At 45.0% G+C, this 22,129-nt stretch overlaps 1 protein-coding gene and 1 long non-coding RNA gene across 32 annotated transcripts in view; one reads left to right on the plus strand and one right to left on the minus strand.

The window, feature by feature from the left end:
• LOC1274122 (protein groucho) overlaps positions 1-22,129 on the plus strand; it is a 187,686-nt gene that overhangs the window by 37,738 nt on the left and 127,819 nt on the right. The gene's annotated exons all lie outside the window — the stretch shown is intronic.
• On the minus strand, positions 433-5,689 carry LOC133391859 (uncharacterized). Of its 2 annotated transcripts, XR_009765315.1 has the most exons (3): positions 2,858-5,689; positions 1,493-1,624; positions 433-981 (listed from the first exon to the last, which is right to left on the minus strand). It is a non-coding gene; the product is annotated as an uncharacterized LOC133391859 (long non-coding RNA). The 2 variants fall into 2 exon arrangements; XR_009765314.1 differs by having other exon boundaries at positions 1,493-5,689.

Consider the following 22,129-nt stretch of genomic DNA (forward strand, 5'->3'; position numbering starts at 1 on the left):
AAACAATCCGCCCCGTACCCATTAAAGCTCGTGTGCTTTAATGTGCTATTAGAATGGCCTATTGACGCTGGTCAAGGTTGTAATTGTGCCAGCTTCATTCATTTCTTCAATTTCTCTCAATTTTTAGTCCGGCGAAGCCGAAGCTACGCCAAAGCGTGTTTGTAAGCACATGCGCACTTGCAAAAGACGGTCCCTCGGAATGCTAGACGGTGCCAGAGCTTAGAGCTCCGGGAGCAAGAAACTGCATCTGCAACAGCACACCCTGACCACCGACAGTGAAAGAATATTTGCGTCTGGTTGGCCGAGCGAACGAAAGGAAAAGTGGTTCAGTCCATCACCACCGTTGGGGGTGGGGTTGGGTGCACCTTCCGAAGCCATACGGCTCTGTTTTCGGATGCCACCGGTGTTGATGATATGTTTTAGCTCCACGAATTACACACTTGTAAATAGATGTTTTATTGCAATGGCACTTGATGGAATTGTTTACAACATAAAAAGAACAAACAAATCGTTCACTTAGTTCGGCTTTCTCCCGATGCTGTGGAGCATTTTTTCGATTCCTTCACTTTACTCCCTTTTTCCACTTGCTGCAGCTGCGAGTTCGCCATCTTCTTGTTGGTTTCCTTTTTGCGCTCGTCGTAACGCTTTGGACCGAGCTCCTCTTCCGTCAAGATACGACTCATCATTATGCTGGCGGCAATCATGTCAAGCTTGTGGTGGAAATGTTCAAATGAATTTTTAAACAACTAAGATAAACAGCAGCGCTTGTATTGAACGCGTTCACCGCAAATAGCAAGGTCGTTTCGGTGAAATGAAAATCACGTCAGCAGTTGAAGCAACGCAGCAGCGCACTAGAAAACTTGTGTTCCTCTAAACAGCGTCCGTTCTTAGGCAGCGGAGAGCATACAGTTGAAGAGTGCCGCCACAAGTACCAAACGGGCGAGGTGAAAATTGAGCCCGCGTACAAGACAGAGAGTGTGCCTGAAAGAAAGAGAGAGAGAGAGAGAAACATTCAAGTGTGTGGGAAATCTCCCGAACATACTGGAAGCGGTTTGCTCTGCGAAGGAAAATCCTTGCGCCGCGCAGCGTCTGCTCGCAATTTAAAGATGATGAACTGGCTGTGGTGTGTTTCTGTGTGTGTTGGTGAGAAAATTCTTTATTATTTCTCAACACACACACACGTATGTCCCGCACTCACACAGCTCAGTTGTGTTGGAGGGGAAATCAGAGGTTTTCCCCTTTTTCTGTCCTCAAATAGCAAAAATACGCTTTATCTTGTATAATCTTGCCGAACGCGCAACGAAAGCTTTGCGGCGGGGGTGCTTTGTGAATAAAGTAAAGTTTGATTGCTTAGCGACAGATATAAAGCAGCCCTGAGGGTGTCTCATTCTCAAGGAGGGAGAGGGAAAGGGGAGAAGATGGTCGCAGGATGTTGGCAATCAGAGCACTTAAAGTCGGAAGCATTTCTATTTGATCACTAATTTTCACTTACAGCAAATAAGCGACGCCCGGAACGAACAACCCCTGGGGTGGCCGGGGTGAGGGGAGAAGGAGGGAGGATGAGGCGGCGAAGCTGAGGACCACAGTCAGGGGAAAAATAAACCAAGATGGCCGCCGACAGGTGCTGGAAGACGAAGATGAGCACCGTTTGGTGGGATGAAAAGAGAGAGATAGAGAGAGAGAATGTAAAAGAGAGTGTGTGAAAGCTGGAATGCCATTTCGATAGAAGTGTGACTAACAAGTGGTTAATGGAGCGTTTTTCCTCCCCCAATGGGAGGATCGAACGGACGGGGCAGGGTGGGAGGCCATTCCGGAGGGTGGAGAAAATTGAGTAACATAATACCGGTGTGGTGTGCCATACGGTGGTCGTGTGCACTGAGTCGGCCTTAGCAGATTGGTGGTTTGGTGTGGTGTGTGGTCCTTTTCCTTCCCTGTTCGTTTTTCCTCCCTTTGCATTGCTTCTCACTCACCCGCCTCCTGCCCGGGAAACGATAACTGGTATGTTCATTTTAAGTGGAGCGCAGATAAATCTTTTCTGCCCGGCGTCGTAGTGTGTCGCGTCCCGGGGCAATTTGGCGGGGAGCCGGTGCTGGGTGAATGGGAAGCAGAATTTGTTAGCTTAGCTGAACGGATGAGCCTGGATAGGAGGTGGTCGGTGACACGCGGGTATAATGAGGCAAGCACTCATTTCATCTCGTTCTCGTTTCTCTGTTGCGTTGCTAACTTTTATTAAGCGTGTCTTTTTAGGTGTCATTTACTTTGTTGGTCGTCCGGGGGGTAGTGATTGAGCGATAATTAATTGGTGTTGTTGCCATCTTTGGTAGCGAAATCGAAGTTGTGATTTAGAAGAAGTGTATCGTTTACCAATTGCGTTTTAGATTTTTCGTTTATGTTAGGAATAAGTAATCAATTAAATAAATACAGTAATAAAATATGTTTTCCTATCGGATGCGTTAAGTGGCCTCCATTACGTTATAATTTATAATGCCCACTAACTCCAGTAACTTTATACAAATTGATAAAGGTCTTTAGCTCTTTCTGGTTCGTATAATATTCACTTCAAAAGGTATTTTCTTATTGAACTTAATTCGTATCTTCAAGCGTTTGATTGGAGATTGAAATGTTGTCGGTGAATTGAGAAAAATCGATACAATTTTCCTTTTTTTCGGTTTTTTTCGGTTTCACCCAAGTATTATTTCATTTTTTTCACATACCTAAAGAGCCTATTTTCCGTCGGTATGGCTATGAATTTAAATATCGCTATTTGACGATAGTGAATCCACAGAAAAGAGGGTACAATTCCCCTACTATTGCCTTCGCGTTGAAGTTTCCGACATTATTGCGTTTATTCACTTACCGTTCCCCGTAGTTATCTTTCTTTCGTTTTTTTCTTTCCTTCCTTATCGTGCAATGCTAAGAGCGGGGGGGACGGCCATATCAAAATACCACAATACACAGAAATATTTGTAAATGGTGTTTCGGTTTCCCCGCTGCTGCTGCTGCTATGTCGTTACGCTAAAGTGCCACTAATGGGTGTTCGTCGCTCGTCGGAAAGCGAGAAAAGGAGGAAAGCACACGCTCGGCTTCCTCGTGAGCGAGCGAGAAACTGTACAAGCAGAAGGACAGGAAGGAGTACGATGGTGGTGGTGGTAGTTTCTCAAAGCGAAATTGAGTGATAAATCGGCTCGAATCACTTCGTCACAGCACCGCCACCACCACCAGCAGGTGGGGGAATCTCTTTAGTCGCTCGTCTCTCGCCAAACGATTTACAAATTCACTCCTCGGCACGTACCGATAAACGGCAGTGAACAACGACGCAACGACGGCATGCACAGTGTGTGCATCTTAACGCGCAGCTGCCAACTCTGTTGGTGGGGAAAATGATGCTTCTCCGCCACACGCCGATGGAGACGCATGGTAGCTCTCACTAATACGGTAAAGTAGCGCCGCCGAAGCAGCAACCGGAAAGGGGAAGCTCTTTCTTTCGGAGGAGAATCGAATCTCACGCTTGTAAATATTCCACCGTGTGTCAGTGTGTGCGGTTCGTTTCGTTGTGTGTGTGTTGTGCACATAAATCGTCCCTTCTTCCACAAGTAATGGCGGCGTTTATTTTGGATAGCTTGCAAAAGGAGCAATAGCCGCCTGGCACACTACCATGACGATGGGGACGGGGCGGAGGACGATGGTGGGTTGTGTGTTTACGTGGGGGCCCTATGTGTTTCACGCGACACTCTCGTGCGAAATGTGCTCAAACGTAAAGTGATTGAGTTCAACTTTTGTTTTGGCGGGGTGTGAGTTCGCGGTTCATCTGGTTTCACGGATGTGTGTTTTTTGCTGTTCGGTTTCTTTTTTTCCACTCAGATTCACTTAACCAATTGAGTGGCAGAGAGGCAGAGGGGGTGTAGATAGCGGTAGAAGTGACATGTAAATTGATAGAGATGGAAGAACATGAGCGTGCAGAGGCTTGTTTGTGTTGTGTTGAGTTTTTTTTTTATATCTGACTAGTAGCACATAACACATATTGAAGAAGCAAGCGGTAGGTGCAGGGACGGAGTTTGGTCGTAGGACAGGGGTGGCTTGTAGAACACTGATTGCTTCTTGATACACAAACACGATCGTCGGTAACGGACACAGCACCCAGCCCTTCGACGCTCCGCAAAGTGATGTTATTTTTTCAGCTATTTAATCGGACTAGAAGTTTCCCACGAGCCGAGAGCACCGTTTGCTGGAGGGTAGCACCTCCGTTGCGAAGTGTTGATGTATGTATATAGATGCACGTACGCACTCACCGACACAACCACCCAAAAAAGTGGTAAAAAGATCATCGAAAGGAGTGAACCACCATACCGCGGGGGCAGGAAAGAGAGATAGAGAGAGCAAGAAAGTGAGAAAAATGGCGCGTGAGTGAGAGAAAAAATAAAGCAGCGCGTTCGCTGTGGCCAGAGTCGTTGCGGCCATCGATATGGTGACTTCCGGCTGATGATCCATGGAATCCGCGTCAATCCGTCCTCGGGGCGGGCGTTGGGTGGGCTGGAGTGTTGGGATAAGCAAACATACCCCCCATTCCTCTTCGGCGTGTCTGAAATGAACGACATGCGCACAAACGTGCCTCGGACGTGTGGTTTTCAAAGATGGAAGACGGCGCTGACTATTGGTGACACACGATTGGTGGCAATTACGTTTGCCCGGTTCGTCGTTTGTGTATTATTTGTTTTTGTTTTGGGGAGCGAGCTGTAGCAGCGGCACGCTTTTGATCCTTCCCCGCCGGCCAACACCGCGCGCGCGTCGCGTTACATTCGACGGCGGCAGCTCAGTCGCTCGCCAGACAGCGAACGGAACGGATGGCGTCAAGCACGCGCTGCTGCTTGTGGAAGTAGATGAACAGCATTCGACCGATGACGACGCAAATAATTATGATTGTCGTTTGTATCGTGTTGAAACGCTGGTTGATTCATGAAAAGGGTATTTCTTTGCCGGCGTTTTATTTTTTATTGACAATGGCGACCATGCGTCTCCATACAATAATACTTTTCATTAAAAATACATATCAAACACAAGCATAATTAATTTGTGGTCATTATACAATACAACAAAAATATTATTCACACATTATTATGAAGAAGATTGCTCGTTAATTTATGGTAGCTATTATTTAATATGTTTTAAATACTGGTAAGGGGTCAGTGCAATATACTATTTACGATTTTTCTCATATGGTTCATGATTTTGCCACTTTTGTATCTTGCAAAACAATTTCAAACATGTTTTATTTTCAAATATGCCTCCTCTGTACTGAAATGTATTATTTCGAGAAACTGTTGTTATCAAGTTTTAATAGTTAAACTTTAATTATTAATTTTGAAGGCACGCCTTAATAAGACATTTATCTCGAAGCATATTTAATGAAACGGAATAGCAAAAAAGAGAAAGAACAATTTATAACAATTAAACTATCCACACTACATAATAATATCAGTAATGGTAAAACATATCATTACAATTAAGGAAAGTGTTTCAACCGAGCGATTGAATTCAAATGAGAAATTAAATTAAATGACTTCAACGAAATTGTTTTTTTAAATTTATTATCAATTACAGAAAGGAAACACGTGTTGTTTTTAATTGATTAATAAACTAAATCAGGTTTAGTACGCGAAAAACCATTATATTGAATTTTTATCAAGGCAAAAAAAAATTAATTATAGTATTTAAAAAAACGTAAACCTCAGCATTTAAATTGAAATTTAATAATATAGAATTTATGTTATTTGTTATGAAAATCAATTGTTACAAAATAAATCAAATTGTGAGAAATCGTTATTATACCAGGAATAACTGTACCATCAGGAGCTGTAGATGAGGTTTGAATGTTGTATTTATTTCTGTTGACGGGTGACGGATACAATAAAAGAAAGAAATACTCCTTGCCAAGGAGATTATTCTCACGGTATTTGAACCTTTCAAAATAAACCGATCCGTAGTGAAGAAGCCCAGCCAAGAGGGTACAGCAGAGAGTAGTACAACATCATCATCATCATCGCCGTCGTCGTCGTCATTTTGCAGTGGATGCTACTCTGGCGAGCGTTCTCCTTTTGCCCTGGAGTGGGAGTAGTGGTCTCTCCAGACCGTGTACGATGGCCCAGTGAATAGCCCAGTGCCCAGTTACAAGTGCCCCGTTTCGTCAAGTTACAAGCCCCTCCCGTCGTGTTTCCTCCGCAAGAAGCGCGCGGGCGCGCGCCACAGCCACCACCTTCTAACAGTGTGCGGTGCTGTAGTAGCTGGCGGGCTGGGACACAACGAGGCATTTTCGAGTGGGGTTTTATTTGTGTTTACAACGGGTAGAACACGGCGCGGAGAGCTGGAGGGTTTTGTTGTTGACCCGGTTCTCTTGGCACTTTTCATCGTTCGTTGTGCCGGTTCGTTGCCTGCTGCCTACTGGCAGCCGTTATTTCATTTACCTTTTCGCCACGCTGGGAAGGGGGGGGGGGAATAGGAAAGAGTGTTTGCAAGTGTAAGAAAAGGATGCACCCGAGTTGAGCACGATTCACCGTACCCGTACCCTTCCCTCTCTCCCGCTACGACCGTTGTGTTTGTCTAGGGTGGCTTGGGTGCAGGCAAGTGTTGAGAAATGTTTCTTCTATTTGCTGGCCCGAGTGTGCAGCCCCTGTCTCATTTTACCACTTGACTTTTGTATGAACTTTTCCTGAAGCTGCCTCCTTCACCCGAGGACCGATGATGGAACAGGCACAAGTGAGTGAGGCTCGAGCTTTGGCGAACAAAACAGGCTGTGGACACCTTTTGCATTGTGTTGTTAGCGGGTGGAGTGTAGAATCGTTACTCGAGTACACACCGAAGAGCCGCCGGAAGACGAGCAGCACACTGTGTAAATGGTTTGTATAGGGTTTTTTTTAAATACATTCTGTTTGTGTGTGTTACATCGCTCATGTTTTGTAGAGAAGCTTCCGCGTGATGGTTTTTCGCATGGGTCGGTTTTATCGCTCCTCGTGGCGCGCGGCTGGTACTCGATACGCGACGGTGCTCTGGAGGAGACTGGACGGTGCCAGAGGGGTAGTTCACAGCTTAAGAGGCGTATAATTGGGATGTGGAGAATTTCTTGCATGCTCTGTATGGGAGGGTCGGGTGTAGCTGTCGGTGCAGTTTCTGTTGTCGTTACAATGGTGTGTAATAGTGCCAAGCAGGTATTTTCTTTGTAATTTAAAATATCAAGCAGGTTTAATTAGGGAATGTTCTTTCCACGGTACTTAATATGTAATGTTCTTTTCCGACACACAGCAGCACAACGGCATATTCAAAAGAGTTGCATGTTTTATGAACGTTAGTTTTCAATCAAGCACTGTGAACTGCGCGTCTAGATCAAGCACAATATGTCTTGTACGTTTTGTAAGATCGGTGTCTAGACTGTGCTCTGCGAGTGTTCCCACCCGAACAGAGGTGGGAATATGTTTTTAGAAGCATTTTTGTACGATTGGTTTGGATTGGAGGTACAAGTTTTTATGATCGTGTGCCCTTTACATGCTCTCTCCGTTAAAATGGAAGGAAAATTGGCAACAACCAAAGGGGTGGAAGAGCAATCGAAATGCAATTTGTTTCTGTTGCTGAATGTTGATCAGCTCTCTATAATAATGAACCCTTCACCCAGCAGATGATGATTGGGTAGGTTACGCCACAAAGATAAAAATTGCTCTGTTTATATCGAAACAAAAAAATTACAATGTTGTGAGGGCCGTTTTGGCACAGTGGGTTGTTTAAGTTGTTTCTTTTTGTTTTATAAACTTTTTACTATTGAAGTAGAAGTATGCGAAGTTTTTATTATTTGTTTTGTTGAGAATGTATTTGTAGCACGCTTTTTACTTGTAAATAGCAATTAATAGTAAAACCAGGGAATATTTTGTCCCATTTCAATAGCGCATAAATCGCATCGTGCTTCATTACACCAACATTATACCGCTGACCAAGAGACAGAGAGAGAGAGGGGGAAAGGAAGGGCAAAGCTCAAGGGCACGCAACCGTCGGTGGTCGGTGGTATCCTCTGCGGCCCAATGATGATGATGGGGCCTGGATCGTGCGAGAGAAAATTACCTTTTTTGCACAGTCAACGGGTTGTCGGCTGTTCTAGAAAGTCAGAAAAGTAAAGCAAAAATGAAATAAAATAAATCGAAACGACAATGATGCTGATGATGATGTTTTGTTGCCGCGCGGTCATGACGATGCTGCTGCTGCTGCTGACGGTGATGGCAGAGCGGAGAACTTTGCTCAAGCAACTGCGCGTCCTTCCCGTTTGTGTGTGTGTCCCGTACCCCATCACTTCCTTTCCGTGCGAGCGAATTGCTCCGTTTAATGAGTGTGTTGGGTGGTAAATTGTCCAACCAGAGTCCGGAGCGCAACCGAGGAGGACCGGCCAGAGCATGTGAAACCGCTGGGGAGGAAGCCCTTGAAAATTGGCCAGTATCGCTGCTCTTCTTGCGCTCGGTTCAAAACACACCCCACACCAAGCCAAAAGAAGCGTCCGTTTCACTCCGTCGAGAGCGGGGAAAGACGCAGCGGCAATCAAAGCGTTTCATTCTAGCTGCTTGCCTGTTCCGTTTTGCTTCTTCTTCCCTCCCCTCTACCGCCCCTCTCCAGGGGGAAAAGGGACGTTGGTGGAGTTGATGGCGTCGCGAGGAAGGGAGGCGCATGTTGTGTGAGCATTCCTTTTTGTCGTGGCCCACCTTATCTTCTCGCCTCTTTTCCGCAAAAACCCGATGGCCAAACCGAGAAGACGACTCACCGAACCGAACCGGACGAACACCGGGAGGCTCCACGTGGAGTGCAAAATTTTATAATTTACTTCTGAACACGCACGTAGACACACACAGACACAGCCGCCAGCCATATGGTTTAGGAAGGAGGGGTAAGGGTTCTCTTTTCTCATATAATCTTCCAATTTCCAGCTTAGTTTTTGTTGCTGTGCTTTTTTGTTGTTGAGGAGGAGGAGGAGAGGTGGGGTTGTGTTGCTGCTGCCCTCGTAACATGCTCGGTTGCAGCTTGTCGTTTTATGCGGTTCCTCTAGCAAGTTGCACTAACGTCGGAAAATGCTCGCTCTTGGTATTGGTTTGCGGTTTGAGGTTTGAAGCCATTCGGAGTGGTAAAAAGTTGGTTTAGTTTTAGGTGTTTTTGTTTTCTTCTTCGGTGTATTTCTCATATTTTTGCTGTGCATTCATTTGTATTTTAGTTTAATCTATTTGGCTTATTCTCGTTTTATGTGCAAGGGGTAGCTTAAGGCGTAACCTGTTTAAACATTTTTTTTATTTAAATAATGTTGTAATATTTTAATATATCATATTGTTCGTAAACCAATTTCTTACGATTCACATATTTAGATTATCTATCATGGGAAAAACTGAGCCCCTCGTTTTAATTCACAAATATGGTTTCCGTGCACGATCTTGCTTTGTGAAGGATAAATACCCTTTACTTGGATCGTATGTTTTTTCCCTTCGTTTTTCTCAACCCTGTCATTTCGAATGCAGCATTCAACTCCGTCCTTGGAGAACGATGCTACATAAATGTATTCACACACAAAAACCCTGATAAAATAGCGAATCACATGACCGTACGGATTTTTTTCAACTCTCCGTTCAATTCATGTTTCGAATGGTCAGCGTGTTTTTTCCCCTTTCGTGTGCATTGGTCATCGCTTCCCTTATGATCTGTGTGGGTTTTTTTTTGGTTGCACTTTTGCGCATTCTCGGCATGGGGTTTGTGCCTTCCGTTACCTTTTCTACCCTTTCTTTAGCTCTCGCTCTCTCTCTCTCTCTCTCTCTCTCTCTCTCTCTCTCTCTCTCTCTCTCTCTGTACCAGCTTTTGGCTCTGTTGTTTCTGTTTCCGTAGGTCGAAGGCGTGCACAAGGCGAGCGTGTTGTTGATTACAGTTATTATCGTTATTATTCGTGTAGTGTTATTTTATTTCCCCACACCACCATCACCCTCGGTTCTCTCGGTGTGCTGTGTGACTTTATGTTAGTGATTTTGTGCGCCGATGTTGTTTGCCGCGCTAAATTGCGACCAAGGTGAAGAAGGCGAAACACGCGGAAAAAGGCGAACAGATTGGGTGTCCCCCGCTTGTTGGGTACCTCAGGGCACTGGCGCGGACGAGGAAGTGTTATACCAAACGACGTTGAGCATTCGGTTTCGGGGTTTCCCTTTTTTTGTTTTGCTTGCACACTCGCCCACCGGCAGCAGGAACGCACGACTTGACACAGGGGGAAGGTATTGAAAATAAGTTCTTCGTTTCGGAAACTATCGTTCGCTCCATACCCGCGCGGCTTTCGTTTATTTCCTCATCGGTTTTGTCGGACCTGTGTGTGTGCTCTGTGCGAACGAGAGCTGGCAGACAACAAGAGCACACGGGGCATGATGGCACACCATTGCGGCATCGAGTCGAGTGGTGTGGGGCAAGGTGAATGGTTGATGGTTGGGTCTCTTTTAATGGATTTATGATCGACTTCAGCCACGGCGGTCAGGAGACAACCAGAGACTGGTTGTGTGTGTGTGCGTGTGTGTGTCTCGGTCATTGTCTGTCGACTCGATAGCGACACACCAATGGGCAAAATGGGAGGAAAAACAGAAACACCAACCGACGTTCGATAGCCGTAAGGAAGATTTTTGCCACTCAATTGTGGCCTCTTGCACTCTGCTTCGCCTTTTGCTGTTCTTACGGCGGAATCGGTGGTACACATCACATAGTTTATGTTTGCATTTAGTGTCAGAACGGAGAGAACCCAATCGTGGGGCGTTTTTGTGCCCCACTTCGAGGGTGTTTTTGGGTACAACGGCTCAGGAGGGAGAAGACGCTGAGATGGTTTATTTTTATTATTCATAATGAATGGGTATCAATCTGGGGACGTGGAACCAAACCAATGTAATATTATGATTCGATGGGCATGTGCGTGTGTGTCTGTTTGTTGGAATCGAACATTAAGCTTGAAGCTGAAGGAAGGGAATACAAACAAGCCGCTCGCACGTTTGTTTGGCATGCTTAAGCATGTACATTGAACCCCCACTGTACAGCAAAACACACGCAAAAAGGGCTTCAAAGTGTCACTGCTTGATGGGCTTTAGGTTTGTGTATGTGTGTGATTGTGTGTGCAAAACAATAACAAAAGACAGTTAGAAAATGAAAAAAAAATGCACAACACGAACAAGCTTCCACCGGAGCAGAACGGTCGCTTACACCCAGCTGTAAGTGGCCGTCAATTTCTCACCCTGCTTTGTCACGCTAGGGTAAATTATTAGCCAAGCTAATGAACGAAACGATGCATGTGTGTGTGTGTGTGTTTCTCCGCCCTGTAGGAGAAGGGGTTTGGGTGGTGGAAGCTCTCGCCTACGCCGTTTCCTTTGTCTTTGAGCGTTTTGTAAATAAGCGCACCTCGTTTTACCTGTGTGTGGTGAAGGTTTCGCTTCCCCCTGTTTGCCCTCATCCACACACTTCCAGCTCCATCTCTTGTACAATAGGGTTGAAGGGGGAGGGAGTAGTTTTGTGTTTCAGCATAAAAAAAGAAGGCAGCAAAGCTTACCTCAAAGAGCCCCCAGCGAAACAAAACGCTAAAATGTAATGAGAATTAAAAGGCAAATAAGGAAGCTTACAGCGGGGACGACGACGGAAACAGGGCATTAAAAAATCAAACCAAAAGCGAGCGCGTGGTGAGCATCGGGCAAAGAAGAAGGGGGGGAGGGGCGGTGGGGGTCTGTTGGGGCCACAGCGGCAACAAAAAAAGTGTACGAGCGAAAAGAAAAGAAATGGTCTCATTTATGTTTCAATTTTACGCCTCCATACATTTGCTTAACGGATGGGTTACGCCACGACTAGCGTTGGTCTGAAGGGAAGGGAGGTGGTGGGGCGTGTCGCGTCCGGTCGTTGTGCCAGTCGCTCGCTCCAATACGGCAGCGGCGAATGATGGTGTTACAGGGTGTCCCTGCTCTTGTTCCTCTCCACCACTCTCCTTCGTCAGCTCCGTCACGCAAGTCAATGGTTTACGGGTGCCCTTTGCCTTTTTCCCTGCATTTCTCCCCCTGGGCCCAATGAGCCCAACGCCGGGTGGTTTCATTCGCGCTCCATCCGGCAATGACCGTGCCGGGACAGAGGAGGAGGAGGGAGAAAGAGGGGTGAGGAAGGTGAACAAATCGCCGCGAATGGACTCTTTCGCGCTTATAAGCGCACCCGGTCGCTGAACGAATCGACTGAACGAGCGGGTGGGCAGTGGGAAGGGACGCGTGGAATGGACGGTGGGTTACCCTTCCAATCGAAGCAAGCCGGCAAGTTAAGTGAGTGGAACAAAACTTAAAACGAAACAACAAAAAAACACACACCAAGCTTCGAATCGCTTTACTCATCCTCCTCATGGTCCATGACGGCGGCGCCTTCTCACTCGCCTGTTCCAACCACCCATCATGCACCCTCTCATTAATCCCCCCCTCCTTCCACCCCCTTCCCTCTCCTTTCACTGTTCATATTGGTGGACCCGTAATGTTCACCTCGCGAACAAATTTATTTCGAGCGGGGTCGGTGTTGCCTTTTTTGTTGTTGTTGCTATCTTTTCCTTTTTGTGTTGCCCGCTTTGTTGCCTTTTTGCCTCTCCATCATTTGATTCACGGTGCAGAATAGCGACCATCATCATCATCATCATCATGCTCGTTGCACGTGAAGCATAGGATAGGGGGGGGGGGGATGGTGATGGGAATTGAAGCTCTCTTTTACACCCATTTTTTTGCTACAATTTCATCAACCCCCTTACCCATACCACCACGGGCAATGGGTGGTGGTGGTTGATGGAATCGAAACCATGCGGTGAGTTTCTCGCCTGCGATAAATTAAATGAATTATTATGTTTTTCAATTTTGTTTTCATCGCTCCTGGACGGCACCGCTCCTCCTCTCCATGTGTCTGAACACCCCCCCCCCCCCCTCTGTACCAGTTCCACCATGTGCTCCGTACAACCCATTTCCACTTCGCTTGCACCCCCCTTCCACACGATTCGGGCGTTGTTGGGGACTGCTGCCGACCGATTGCGTGCCATTGCCATGGTCCATATTAAGTACAAGCTTTTGGTTGCCGCGATGACGCACGGCGGGCGTGTGTGTTGGTTCGCGGGGCAGCCGAATGGCACTCTGCGTGAGTTTGGCGATGGTGGGTGGTGGTGTGCTCTCCCGGTGCCCCGGTACCCATGAGTCGGTCGCGGATCGAACAAAATACGTTTAATCATTCACGGGAGTTTTCACAGCGGATTGGGGGTTATATGGGGGGCGTAGCTGTTTGTTGTATGGATTCGATGGAATAAAAAAGGGGGGTAGAAAGAGAGAGAAAATGTATGGTTACAAATTAAACGTAAAAAACGAAACGGACGAGACGACACACCACGCCACCGAGGAGCAGGGGATGATTTCGTGCGAATTTTAACCGGTTTGATATTGGACCAATTTTTATTTATGGTTTTCGCAAATGCCGATGGGTGTGTGTGTGTGATTGTATGATCGATTTAATTTCGTACATGGTTCGTGGCCGCGAGCTGACTTTTACCTCACCGTGGATGATTATTGACATCGATGAAGTGTCACTGATAAGAGAGGAAAAAGGGAGTAAATTGGTTGAAATTATATTGAAGGATGCCAATGCGGCATCGCACTGTATCTTTTCCTGTTTTTAATGGCATTCCTTTAATATTTTTACATTCCTGTTTTAAACAATCTGAACTAGAGAGTGGCATTTTGGATTTCTTTATGACATTTCCATTCCGGAGGATCATCAAAATCAATTTGGAACAGTTCTTGAAGTATCGACACTGGAAAGATAATGGAAAACGGATTATTGCACCATTTCGTCCGATTTCATTTCGATTTGCGTTGAAATGAATATTTTACTGGACCGGTCCATCCGTCCGTCCGGTTCGAGGGTGGCCGTATTCGGTGCCTTCTGAGAAGGACACAGGTTAAGCTTCTTGCTTGCCGACCGATCACCACCACACACAGCATTAACCACATTCGAAAGCTCTTGCACACCGCGAACGACAGCCGGTGATGGACGAACCACAAATACTCATTAATGCTCATTATCATCCCTTCCACCTACTCTCATTTTCCTGTACGATCGCCTTCTCCCAATGGCCATTTTTCGACCGTGTGGCGTATCTCGTTCTGTTTTTTCCTCTGTTTGGTTTAAACATATGAGCGATGATTACAATCAGACGAATTGTTTCTCTCTTCCTCCGTGCGCCATTTGTACGCCACGGTATGCTATGGCTGCTGCACTTTTCATTGCTGTGCCACCATCTTCCCTTTGCATGCCACTTCATGCACTGCGCAGCGGTATAACAAGCGTTTTATTGATAAATTAATTCGATCATTCGGAAACCGCGCGCGCACAAACACCATACATACACTATCCCCTATATACACATTGCCTCGATTGGCTGCGAGGTCGGGTGGGATGAATGCTCTTATGTTTTCAGCCAACAAGCAATCGGCGAGGAGATGAGATGGGTTTCCTTTTTTTTGTAATGATAATGTTTTCAGCTTGCTTCACATTTTTCCAGCTTTCCCGGCTAACTGTGTTTTTCCGGAAAGGTAAAAATGGGCCCATCATTTCGCCCCCATGATTTACAACAGTCTGTCTCGGTTGTGCGCTTAAGCAAACGAGCAACTGACAGAGCAATAAAAAAAACAAAGGTTGCTCCATTTGCTGCTGCTGCTGGTTGCTCTTGTTTCTCTTTTCGTTCATTATCTCATTAAGGAAATGAAATTGATTGCCGAAATGCAACCTGTTTTTATCATGTTTGGGGTGCACTAGTAGAGCAAGCTGTTTTATTGCTTTTGGCTTCATTGTCGGGATCGAAATCGAACCTTCTGGATAATGTACGTTTTTCAATTAATACCCCTTTTTTCGATCATGTTGAGTGTGTGTGGTGCTTGCCATTCCTATTTAATCACCACATGGATTTTGGACCAATCGAAACAAGGTGGAATAATATGGACCTCTTTATCGTGTTTACTATCGTGTGCGCACCATATGGTACATGTTTTTTCAGGTGAAGGTTTTAAAATGCGGCAATGGTACATATATTTTCTGGCAGACTTGTTAGCAAGGGGTTCAGTCGAAGGGTTTTCTATTGATCGGACTGAGTAGTATTAATTTTGATGCTATTAGAAGAGATAATACATTTATTGTGTTTTATTACCTCGTCAAGTTATTTTAATTCATTGTATATGTCACCTTTAAGGAGCTGGGAGTTTTAAAGATGTAATATTGATTTGTCAAATATAGTGATGTGCTCTCTGGAGCGCACCCACAACTTCGATCTGAGTACGGTTTTTGTTTGTCCGATTACGACTCCGATAAAATAGGAAACACTAGTACTTCCCGGAGCTGGAGTCGTTCAGAGTCGTACGGAGTCATCCGGAGTCGGAATCCGAGACAAAGTCGTCCGCTGTCGGTGAGGTCCCAAGTAGGAGTCGTCCGGAAGTGTATGAAGTAGGAGTCCGAGCCGTCCGGAGTCGGAGTTGGCATGGAAGTCGTCTTCCAGAGTCGAAGTTGGTCGGAGTCGATGACGTCTGAAGTAGGAGTCGTCTTAAGTCCACCGAAGTCGTCCGTCAATCAGAATCAAACTGGAGTGGGAGTCGCCTGGACTCGGTCGGTGTTGAGGCGTTATATCGTTTCGTTGAGTTTTTATAGACTCCGGACGACTCCGACTCTGGACAGCTGGTCGAACCTACCTTCCGGAGTCGGTTCCTATATTTTTGGAGCCGGATAGAAGTAGATTTTTCTGGAGCCCACTTCATTCATCACTATTTAAAATCATTTAGATTGTAACATATAACATATAAAGGAAGTGTCATATTGATAATGATAATCTTAAAGGTTTATTTATATTGTTTAATATGTAATATATAATCAACTATACACCTTATGGTGATAGAAAAATAGATTTGAAGACTTCTATCATTTTCAGATGTTACACTAAACTTAAGTTAATTGCAATTTTCTAACTCCCATACAAAGGACAAGATTGTTGTTGTTGACACTTGATCCAAGATGCATGGGGTTATACTCGACCATCGGATACTGCAAGGATACAACGATACAATTATCCCAAGTAACAAAGCAAAGATGTTTTTTTGGGAATAACAAAGTTTTTGGGGCCAGCTAGTGATGTATAAATTGTTATTGATTTATGAACTAAATTAGCAACAATTATTATCGTTACGAATGCAATTAATGATTCTCTTGAGCTATGATCTTCTGCTTGGCAGTTCTTCGAAATGGCAATACTATGGTTCAATATATCAATATATCACTCAATGTATTGAATGAAGAAATACTAAATTGCTTTTTTCTATTTTTCCTTCTCATTACAGGTAAGCTGACGTTTGATTTTCTGGAAAGCGGAAAGTTTTCACAACACTTGCGAAAGTACAGCGAGGGGGGGGGGGGGGGGGGGGGAATGAAACAACGAAAATATCCCCATTTGCTAATTGACGATCGGACGGAAAGTGAAAAGGAACTGACGCTATGATAATGCTAATGAAAAAAATGTATATAAATATACGACAGTAGCTTTTCTTCACTCGGTTTATCAATTAGCCGATTACAAAACGCGCGCCCGCTAATTGGCTTCCAGCAGCGGCAAAGACGACGCGGTCTCGTGGTGCGTGCTGGCTGGAGCGTAGAAGTAAATAATTTAAACCTACCTACTGCCTTCACCATCGCACGTATGTTTCTGTGTGTGTGTTTGTATTTGCTTTTACTCGGTTTGATCGCTGCCAATGTGCGCGGGGGATTCGATGTGCAGAGCGGAGGGGAACGACGATATGGGTACGACGAGTTTGACTGACCACGGTAATCTATGCAAATTGCATGCTAATTGATGTCCGTCGTATAATCCGTCGGTTAATGGTGGGGAAGAAATATGTGTTTAATCACCGCAGCTCTTCGGTGGCGCTTGGGGTGTTGTTGCCGTCGCCGCCACCGCCGTTACCGTCGTCGTCACCGTACCATTCATCGGTGGCTGGCTCCGATGCGCCCCTCAATGCTTTGTGTTTGTGCAGGCGAGTGTGTAAACGCGAGCGTACGATACACACACACACACACACACACACGCCGTGCTGGGCACGTGCGAGGGATGATGCACTTCCGCTGCACTTCGTATCGCGCGCGCTGAATCGCGTGCGAGTGCGACACTGAAATGGCGCGAGGGGTTGTCATGTTTGACGTTAAAAGCGCTATTTGCGTGTTTGTACGCCCCAAAGCTGAAGCTGGTTGGTTTTGTGCGGGCGGGGTTGATGGTGCGGTGGACAGGTAGACAACAAAACCATTTTCAAATTAATTTCCGCCGATCTGTGTTGTGTTCTGTTGGGGTTGGTTGGGCTTTACTTGAAGAACAGTTTGCGCCACTGTGTGAGATATAGTGGTGGGTGTGGGCTTTTCTGTGGCTGGGGTACATCTTTATATGCTAAGGATGATGAAGCACTATCTATATTTTTAGATTTTTTGCTATTTGAATTTAATGTATACATCAAATTTGATGTTTGCTTGAACAAATCAGAAGTAAATCACAAAAAAAATCGTCATCGTCACGATGATGCATCATAATCCTCGTTTACACCGCCAATCGATTCTGAGAGCAGTTAATGGCGGCTGGTAGATTGGTTGTGTGCACCAGAAGCTTCTTCAGAAGTGGATAATCAATGCGTTGATTAACGCTTGCTTTTGATTCTCCCACCACAGGGAGCAACAGGAGTGAACTGGGGGCGAAAATTCGTTAATGGATAGCCAACAAACAATAGCCCCGAACAGCAACGATGTTTGCTGGCATTGCTATCAACATTAATCATGGCCGATTTCCGGGCTCTACTGCTAGGGAGTTACTTTTTATGTTTTATTACGAACCACTCAATTTAATCGATCCAGTGCTCTAATGGGGGCCGCACTTCGCTTCACTTTCGAAAGAAGTGTGTGTGTCGTGGCAAGTTGATGAAACTATTCATTACCAGTGATTTGCCAGTGCCATAAATCATTATTGTGGGCTGGTCATCATTATAAGTCTGTACAGGGATGTTCAGTATGGATTTTTGTATGAATAATTCTTCTTCTTTAGGCCTTCTATAGGCTGCTAAAATGTTTCAGTTGTGTACATAAAAACTTCAAAATCTCAGACTCATCACAACAAGAGGTGCTTGTGGACACAGCACACAAGAGGATGAGTAATTCGGTAAAAATTCGGTGGTTATGTGTGTATTTAACTGTTATGAAGTAAATTTAGGACAGTTTGCTAAACGATTTTTTATTTTGGTTCAAATAAATACCACGCTCTTTTACAACTAACACAGCAGTAAGTGTAGAAAGAATAAGTGTTGGTGGTAGTGTTTGAGTCGACTAAACAAGCAACAAATGTTTTTTTCTTCCAGTGTACCAAAACAATCAATGTTGAGTAAATGCGTCAGAAAATGTGTTGCCTACTGGTTGGGCTATTTCCTTCTTCTTGCCCTCAAATGAACCATTCCTCCCACTTTGCCTTAAAACAAACTCAAACAATGCTGGTTAGTGTAACCTGTTGCAGAATGTACTCGCACATGGATTTGTTGGTTGGTCCCTCGCACGCTCGGCTTGTACAGACGCGCGCAGACCGTTGGCACAATCCACGTGTTTTCCATCAAGGTGTGTATGGTTATGGTACACTTGTGTCAATTCGTCTACTTCTCACACTCAACAATTTTTGGCCATTTTTTTTCCTTGGTCGTCATGGTTCTGCAAAGGCCTCAGAGAAGCGCTCAGCACACGCATCGGTGGCATGGTCCTGAATGTTGCGTCTAATTGTGCAATCCGTATTAAGCGACTTGTTTCTGAGCGGTTCTACCGGGTTTTCCCCTATCATTTACTAACAGCATTATCCTTTTTTACAGTCATGAGTTATGTGGGTAAAGTTATTTACACAAGCAGGGGTTTTTTTTGGAGTAATAATATGGTTAAGCTTGAGCGGGTCACGACACCAATTCGCACAATGGACAATTATCTTTTCCAATGAACAAGCATCAAAAGCACTTCTCCTCATTCACCTTTGTCTCGAACAGCTGTCACCTGATCGTATCGTGCTGACCTCATCGAGATATTGCACTAATGCATCCGACATGCAGCGCTCTAACGCAAACGGAATCGATTCGCTTCTACCTTAGCCTCATTCCACGAGCACGAGCGTCGAAAGGGCAGAGTGGCAAACACCGGGCGCGGGGGGAATTGCAAATTGTTACAAGTTGTGTCTGGTGCAGGGCATTAGAGGGGTGGCGAGTGCAAATGGGGTGGAATTTCTAGTAAACGGTTTTTGTTTTGTCTTCGTCCAGCCGCTTGTGTCTAATGGTGGGAAACGCGTGGAAATTGATGCATTAAGATAATTAATTGCCCATGTGATTGTTATCGCTTCGCAATCGACAGGTTGGAGTGGTTTGTGGTGGCACAACTCTAGTATGTGAGAGGGGTAAGGGGGGGGGGGGGGGGGCTGGACGGGGGTGGTAAGGTTAGCTGAATGTTTTTGTTGTTTTACTTTTTTTTGTGTACTGCTTGCTCATTTCCCGGCCCGTTGCAAATTGCACCAAGTGCATAGATAATTGACGCCCTGACGCTTTAAGTTGTTCACCCAGCTACTCCCCCCGCCCCTCCCCCCAATGTTTCACCCTGTCCGGTGCAATTGCATCGTAATTGCATGCATGGTATGCTAATGATGCCTAGACACTTCCGATCGCATCTCCCTTCCCTATTGCTCGCCCAACTCGACAATGCAATCCGGTTGAGTATCGTAGAGTGTGTTTGTGTGTGTATTTGTGGGAGGGGGGGGTGTATTATTTCGTAATGCTTCTCGCCAATTAAATGATTCCCCACCCGATTGGGACGTCCCCTCGGATTCGTTCGGCCGGGACATTCAATCTCGGGTATTCGCCCGTCGTTCCTCGCGTCCGTCTTGCGCTGCCTTGCGCGCACACAACGAAGGGTGGCCGCAAAATGGCTGAGCAGCGAGCTTTTACAGAGTGTGGGGTGGGAAGGGGGTGGAGGAGGGTGGCGCCCTGCAACTCGTAGCAGTAAAAGAGCTTCTGGAATTGTGTGAACGCAGATGATTAGGTGGCTGGTATTTACCGCAATTGATGCACAATGCACATTCCGCAAGTATAGGTACTTGGGACACCGCTGAAGAGGGGAGGGGTGGGGGTGGAGGTTAGTGGTGGTTAATGTACCGGCGAACGCGGGAGGGTACCGTAGTAGAGCAGGCAAATTGAGTCATCGTCGTCAGGCGCCGTCAGCTCTGGGAATGATGATAAATTGACTGCGGCGGGTTATTCAACTATCCGCTTTGTTTCGCTAACTGTGCTTTTGCGCTACTGCATGGAAGCTAGATATCGAATAAAAAAGAAAGTGCATTTCACGTTGCAGCGCTTACAATGTAATGAGTCCGCGCGGAACTGTTTTGCTTTCAATGTGTATAGCTATATTGACTTTCCCACCGAGATGTTGCTCCTGATGGATGCACAATGGCGCTGCAACTATGTAGAGTTGTGTGTGTTTTTGTGACGCTTTGTTCCGGCGTGTATTTTGTTGGCAGGTCACAGAGGACGCAATCGTGGAGTACGATAGTGCAAGCACAATGTGGTCGTTTGTTAAACAATTTGAAAATCCAACCGTTGACAAAGCCAGAAAATAATGACATGACGCCTGAAGGTACGATCGTTTGATGGTGTAAATGTGTTTGCTATTGATTGCTTTTGCGCAACATGTTTTGGCTTGGACTTGTTTCGAACGGTTCTTTTTTTAAATTTTTCGTGATTTAGGCGTTATTACCGAACATTGTCGCTTGCGACTTTCATGAAATGATTTTTATGGTAATTATAGATGCTATTCACTTTGAACGTTTACATAGGGTATATTCTTTTTTGTCTTATGTTTATTATGTTTATGCAAAAAGGCGCGCAGTGAAGCCGTAACTCTCAAAGAATCAAAATTGCTAAATTTGAATTTTAAAAACAAATCCTTAGAAATATAAACCGGTTAAAAGGATGTTTTCAAGAGTAGTTGGGGGTTTCCAACGTATTAATGTTCTTTTTTTATGATTAAGAATAATTTACAATAACTGATATTTGACATGTATTTGTTTTGCCTGCCATATTAACGACACAAAAATATATGTGAATTATCCTTAAGTTTCCCGGATTGTGAAATTGTCTAGACTTAGACAAACTTTGCGACCGAAGGAGATAATTTTTACAACAATGTTCGCAGAGTTCCTCGTGAAGAGTTAAATAGAGTAGCCAAGAGTAAACATGTAGGAAAGTTATACAAATGACCATATGAACGGTTAAGAACGGCCATGTCGAAATCAAAGCTCGCGAGCCGTACTTTGCCGATTGCTGGTCTAGACAAGTCGTGCCAGGTTTGGTTCGATTTTCTCCGAGGTCGTCCTTTTAGGAATCATACCAACATGCATGATCATGTTGTCATGTCATGTCATGCAACTCAAACAAAAATATATATTTTTGATCAGGTTAAAACGAAATGTGAAAATAGCTAGCAAAATCCCTTAACTCTAAATAAATATATTAAATAAATAGCGAGAAGCTAGATATCTGCCCTCAACACATGTTTGTAGAACTGTTTACATTGTATTTACTACAATTCTCATTGATGTCACAATAATGGTGTTTGTGAAAAATTTGTCGCAATTGTTACTACACTGTGAATTGAATGTTGGGCGTAACCACGATAAATTGTGGTGTACTGGTTGGGGTGTGAACGAACTCGTTATTTTAAGGGACGTTTTTTATGTTGATTGCTTTGCAATATCCCTGTGGAACGTTGTGCTTTTATTAAAACTACACGGATCAGTATCTTGTTTGTCTGTTGTTTATAACTTTATTGTTATGTAAACATTGAAAATTCAATTTCCATTATTAGACACAAATAATTAAATTGGTTGTTTTTCCACATTCGTGGGCCTGTGTGTTAAGCGCCTATTGATGAGCGCCAGTATGCGCTTGAAAAAAGGAAAACCACCACAAAACCGGATCACACGTAGCGCAAAACATGATCACACCTCCCATCG

Source organism: Anopheles gambiae, chromosome 2, assembly GCF_943734735.2.
Source record: "Anopheles gambiae chromosome 2, idAnoGambNW_F1_1, whole genome shotgun sequence".
Taxonomy (NCBI): Eukaryota; Metazoa; Arthropoda; class Insecta; order Diptera; family Culicidae; genus Anopheles; species Anopheles gambiae.